Source organism: Sipha flava, unplaced genomic scaffold (genome assembly GCF_003268045.1).
Source record: "Sipha flava isolate LNK unplaced genomic scaffold, YSA_version1 47_pilon_pilon, whole genome shotgun sequence".
NCBI classification, from domain to species: Eukaryota; Metazoa; Arthropoda; class Insecta; order Hemiptera; family Aphididae; genus Sipha; species Sipha flava.
In genome coordinates, this window is record NW_020273276.1 from 1,026,194 (window position 1) to 1,033,184 (window position 6,991).

A 6,991-nucleotide genomic window follows, 5' to 3' on the forward strand; every position below is an offset into this window, starting at 1 on the left:
ACTATCAAAATATCTTGTGTTACATTTTTATTCATAACATTAAACATTTTTTCTATACTTGTGTCCATATAAAAATGAAACAATAATAATTTAGCTTCAAATTTACACATTATTATTATTTTTATTTATTAATAAATAATATTTTGATTAAAAATTACGTATAGTAAATATATGAAGGAAAAAATATCAATGGAATAAAGTCTAAAATCGTTTCAGGTATAAATAAAGATTTTTTGCGAGGACTATGGTGGTGTTTTTTATGGCAATGAAAGCGTAAATTATTGATGATCATTAACTTAAAATTATAAGCAGTAAAGATAATTAAAGTTGAGGCAAGTGAGTCGGATTAAATTTCTTATTTGATTGATCTACACGTGTCTTTAAGAGATTCTCAACTTTTCAATTTGCAGAGTGATTATACTCTCTAGATCTTAGTGTTGCAGTATTATATGGATCAATTTCTGTTGTTATAATGTGTTTTAAAAATAAAATAATTACATTGTAAGAAGTTGAAAAACATAATATGTAACAAATATAGATGAATAACTACTATTTATAATTATTAATAATATTAATAATATTTATTAGTTATAATAATATATTACAAGATATTACAATATATTACAATTATTATTATTTAACACATTACTTTTAATCTAAATTCAGCTTTTTTAAATCCAAGGTAAAAATCAATTAAGTGAAAAAAATTTAATTTTAAAATAAAATTTTTGCCCAAATTTTTAACTAAAAAGTCAGTATTATAAAAAAATGTTTAATGTTAACAAAAAATCAAAAAAAATCATTAACAGTTTTTTTTTTGTATCCCCCTTTATTCGCTCAAGAGTAAATACCTTAATAAATTTCATTACTTCATTTTAACAAGATAATAATGATTTAAATATACAAGTTTGTGAAAAAGTAGACAATGGACAGCATGCAAAGTTGACTGAGTATTGTAACCGTGAAAATTCATCTTTGTTCAAATTATACTACAATGGATCAACCATTATTAATTTTCTCAATATTTGGAAGAGGACCAAATTCAATAAATAAATTTATTGTTGAAATTATATTACATGCCACAGATAAATAAAAATAGTTAGTCCGAATAAGTTTTTAGGTACTTCTGTAATATGTTATTAATTACGATGTCGACATAGGTATTTGGTGTGTAATATAACTTCCTTATTATTTGAAAAATACACATATAAGCTATATTGTTTTATTTTATTGAATGTACTAATACATTAATAAGTCTTTTATAGAATTTCGTATTTTTGTAATATGTAAAATATAATAAAGATGTTGCTAAATAAATAGTATAATAAAAACTGTGTGTTATCGATGTAGATAATATGGAAATAATAATTAAATATTTTGTCTATAAGTTATATTCAAAATCCGCAAGTATATCAGAGAGAGTACAATCCTAATTATAACTTTTTTTAAATTTGTTAGCTAAAATGTAAAAATGTGCTCTTTAGTTGGAAATGTTTCGAATATTTCAATCTCAAGTCGTTTATAATTAAAATGTATAAATTGTGAAATTGTAAATTCCAGTTCATGTGTATTTTTTATTACATTTAATTTGAAAATAAGTTATGTAATTGAATATAAACATATACTATTTTTAGTCCCTAGTTTATATACTTATTATTAAAGTTCAATTGCAAAGCAAAAACTTCAATGAAAAATAAATAAGATTTACAAGATACAACAAAGGTAAGATATATGGTAAATATACAAATTAATTAAATCAAAGTATTGTAAACTATTAACAAATTAATTTAAAAGAGATACAAAGTTGTCATTGTTATAAGTTATAGATACAAAATACATATGACTAACTTTCATACAGTACATCATTAATTTTAGTAAAAGGCACTAAAAAATAATTCATGTTTTATTGATCAAAAACGTGGACAGTAAAAAAACTTTTCAATTGCTATACTTTAAAAATTATATAATATTAATGTACACAATATTTAAGACATACATACATTTTATTATTTAGACTAACAAATTATTATTATTTAAAATTTTTTTTTAATGAATGGTATTATTGGTTTTTAAAAATAATTGAAACATTCGAAATGATTTATGAAATAAAGTTATTGTGATTTTAAAATTAAATTTTTTATTTATGATATATTTATACAGTTTTAAAATTATTGTTATTTGATTATTATTATGATAATATATTTTAGTATAGAATTTAATTATGTTATATCCATTTAAAATATACGTTTAGTTAATTTATGAAGAATGTTTCAAGGGGTTAGTTACCCAAAACAATTATTTCAATAAGAGTTATTGAGTGAAGGTTACTTATCAATATAATAAGTAAACAGTAACTTAATATACTAAAAGGGAATATTCTTGTACTATTAGTAGAAAATAACTTTTAATTAAATTTATTATTGAATAATACATAATTTATTTTGTGTAAAAGAAAATATAAACAAGATATATTTTCTATTTATTACGTTAAATAATGTTCATTTTTTGTATGCAGTGTGAAATAATTAAAGTACACTCTTTATTAGAGTTGAATATAATATGTATATATATAATACTTTATAATATTTGGAAAGAAAAATGTTGTACTATACGTTTACGTAATAATCGGTTTAAGAGAATATTTCCGCAAACAAGCAACCTCATTCTCTATAGAAGTACCTGGTTGTGCCTGTATTTTGTCTATTTCTTGAAGAAAACAAAATAAGATGCTTATTTATACGGATTTAGATTCCACTTGAGATGTTTATCTCAAGTTGAGAGACAAATACGAGTGCAATTATTATTAAATAATAACTAATCTGGGACGTGAAACAGTGAACGAGTCACGAGAAAAGTTAGCTTCTTTACAAATATGAATTCGTGTATCGCACAAAATATAAATTGAGTACAAGATGGTTTGTATCGTGACTTATCTAAATAGTACCATGATTAATTTTTTTGAGTGTTATGCACACTTTTAAAATATAACCCATTGTATTTGAATACTTTTGAAAATGGGTCTTCGATAATAGAAAAAAAAAAAAAAAACAATAAGACGAAATGAACAGATGATTGCAAACAAATAACAATGGTAGTACATGTGAAGAGAGATTAAAATGGACACTTGACTTGTTCTCGATAGTTTGATAATAATAAGAGACTCATATTATTCTCATAATATGAGGATAATGTTAAATCTGTTGAATTCATACGTAATAATGTATAATGCGGCGAAAACTGACGGATTAGTAAGATATAAATAATCTTGTAAAGTGAGTAAAAATCAAAATTTTATATTATTTATTGTTTTTACCTTAAAAAGTTAAAATAAATTTTGTTTTATATGATTTACGAAATTAATAGATATTGTGATGACAACTTGTTTTTTTACATTATTATCATTGCGTAAACTTGGATATCAAATACATTATATTATTATACAGTTGCTGCCATCACAATGCTTTTGAGATTTCAGCATTCAAGGTACGGATTTTCAACTAAATAACATAATATACGTTTACTTATATGTTTATAGATGTGACGAGCGTCAAGGAAAAACGCAGAAACATGGATGATTTAAGCCACTGATAACGTACATGTTATGGTCATTTAGTTCATCAACAAGATCGAGGTCGAATTTTTTTATTTAACACGTTAATTAGTAATATTCATTACCTTAAAAATAATTCAAATAATTATTTCTCATGGATCATCAGGAAGAACTAACAAAATTTGAAAATATTTCATGTTAATTTAAATTGTATGAGATTATGAACTAATATTTAATTTCAGAAAACAATGTTCAAGAAAAATGAGAAGTGGTAAGTAAATACAGAAAAATATAGATACTAAAGTACAAGAGTTTTGAGATAGGCATAACATGCAATATAAAAAAAAAAAAAACAAAATTATACTGTACATTTTTTTTTCTTAGCCAAGAATTAGCTCAAAATGTGAATCGATAACTATGTACAATGGTTATTATATATTATATAGTCAGTATCTATAGAATAGATAATTTTTAATAAAAAATGCATGTTTATAAACTTGTCCAGGTGAGTATTTAAAACTATCATGTATCTATTTTTCCGAAAGAAATTTAACGATCATTGGTTTTAATTAAAGTGATTTGTGCCAGTAACTTAGACTCATTTTAAATAATGTACCGTATGACAATAGAAATATTCGTGTATTTTAATTGATTATGTACCATTGAAATAATTAATTATACCATTGAAATACTTCGTGATCGTCAGTCTATATACAGATATGTAATAATAAGTAGATTATCATCTAAAGATTATTTACGTATTATGTATTGAGAAACATTATTTCAGATAAACATGTTCATTCAAATTCATGCATGAAATTGTTAAAATAATCTTATTATATAATTTATTGACGATTATATGAAAGTCGTCCATCGTAATTTATCAAAAATAATATACAAGTATAAGAATATAGGACCCGTTGATAAAAGTGTATTTTAAAATATATTACTTATTTAATATTTTAACAATATAAATTACTAGTCAAAAAATTGTATAGCTAAAATATATTAAAAGAGTTAACCATAACGTACAAAATGATATAATGAGCAACATTATTTAAATTATATACGCTTAAAATGAATAAATATTTATCAAAATGATATCTTAGTATATTATTTTGGAAATAACCATGTGTGTATAATAATTTAGTTTAAAAAATTATATTTTATTTTAAAATTGTAGAAATATTTTTTAATGTATTTTCAAACAAGTTTTAAAAATTATTACTTAGTTATTTTATATTCATAAATAATATATGGACATTTTATGCTAAATCAGCATAATGTTCGATTAAGGAAATATGTAAAAAAATTGTTTGTATAAATAATTTGATTCAAATGAACTAATATAACTCGAATTTAGCTGAGAGACAAGTTGTTAAGTTGTGAAATAAAAATATTCTGTCTTATTTTGACGAGATGACATACTTATTGTTATATACAATTATATTAAATGTACCTACAGGCTAACTACAGGCTATATAGTTTTTAAAAAATAATATGATGATATATGTATATCTGCCAAGTTATATTTCCTTGTCAGTTACACATACAACATATAATCAATATATACATTTTAATTAAAAAAAGTGTTATTATCATTGTTATTATATATTGTAAGTACATACAAGTCTATTTTAATAGAATAATTACAATAATAATAAAATAAAAAAATCATATTAAAATACATAGTAATTAAATGTATGGAATATTCTATTGAAACATTATAAGAGTGTTTGGCTATAAGATTAGTGATAGAAAAGTAATTTTAGTTTAATTTAAATTATGTCTTATTTATTTTCTTTAAAAACATCTTATTGCTTTTTTATCACATATAACAAAAACAATAAACGGTGATGAAAACTAATTGAAAAATACTTTGAATTTAACAATTAACAATTATTTATTTTACATAGGCGAATAATACTGTATTGTACAATGAATGTTAGAATACTAAGAACATTTTTATTTATTAAGGTTTTGTTTTTTACAATATCAAAGAATAAATCAAAGTAAAACACACAATTAAAAATATTCGTAATTATTAAAATATATACAAAAATTCTTTATATTCTTGATGAACCTTCTCAATACGGTTAATTTAAATTTTATTTATTCAGGTATATTAACAAGAGATATATAAAAAAAATAAATATATTGTTTATATATATATATATAAGAAGCATTGTTATTACAAATAAGTGAATAAATATTTTAAATAATGTTAAACTCGTTTTTTTTTATGAAAATAGGCACTTTTAGTGCTAATATATTTTTGCTTTTTTTTGAAAAATTGTTCTTGAGCATTTGAGCTCTAAGGACTTAAAATCTTGAGTCTCTAGCCCTGGCGTTGTAAGTAAGTCACTTGAGGTGCTACCAATATAATAATTAAAATAGATATCGCGTAAGAACTGATAGACAATTTCAATTCGAAGCTTTGCAAATCCCAGTGATTATCAATATATGCAGCGCACGGGCGAGCAGTATATAATCATTATTGATTTCGAACATTTCGACCAGTTGGCGAGCTACAGTTTTCAGTATTTTCACGTGATCGAAATATACTCGAAAACAAAATACTTAGCTTAAAATATACATTGAGAGTTATGAAGTTAACGAAGAAAAAGTGAGAACAAAATTTTTTCGGGGTAGGTAGGTGTTTTTTTTTTTATTTTTATCGCACCCCGGTAAGATGTAAATTTTCAAAAACGTCCACCCAACAATGAGATGGTTTGAAAAAAAAAAAAAAAAAATGTTTACTATAGAACAACAAAAAAATCCGATCAGCTCGGCGGACACACTTACTCAGTCAAGTCTCGCGTGTTCGGATGCGTTTGTGTGCGTGTGCGCGCGCGCGCGCGCGTTTGCGCGTGTAAAGGAAAACGACCGCGACGGCGGGCAACGTTCGGAGATCGTACGCGTGGGACCGGCCGAGGAGCTATTGTCCAGACGTGATATTGTAACGGACTGCGGCGAATCGGACTCGGCACCGGCGACGTGGTCGCGTGTGGGCACGTGTGTGTGTGTATGTGTGTGTGTTCGTGTGCGTGAGTGTGTGCGCGCTCGTGTCCGACACACGTGCAACAGGTACGGTGCACCACACGCCGTACGTTTGTCGTAATTTCGGCAGGCCGTGTGATAACGTCTTGTGGTGGAGCCCGATCGCGCGTTATCTGTTGTTTTTTATTAATTCAGTCGAGTCTCGATAACTCGAAAAACTCGACAACTCGAATTTTTGGTTTTTTCGTCCCTAGGAAATCCCTACACACTCGATGCAATATTTGTCGTGATGAGTCAAAATAGTTGAGCTTAGACAGCTCGAAGTAATTTCTTACATTTTATCATTAGAACAATCCGTTAGTTGTCGCTTCAATAGAAGCGAAAGCATCACTCGATAATGTAAGAGTGTTCATTGAAAAAACCGAAGGTGCGCAGATAAAA

General features: G+C 25.2%; 1 protein-coding gene across 1 annotated transcript in view; it reads right to left on the reverse strand.

The window, feature by feature from the left end:
* Positions 1-6,528, reverse strand: part of LOC112689904 — a 30,589-nt gene extending 24,061 nt beyond the window's left edge. Inside the window, exon 1 of the mRNA XM_025563780.1 lies at positions 6,356-6,528. The gene's annotated coding sequence lies outside the window, so the exon portion shown is untranslated. The remainder of the gene's footprint in view (positions 1-6,355) is intronic.
* Positions 6,529-6,991: the final 463 nt, after the last annotated feature.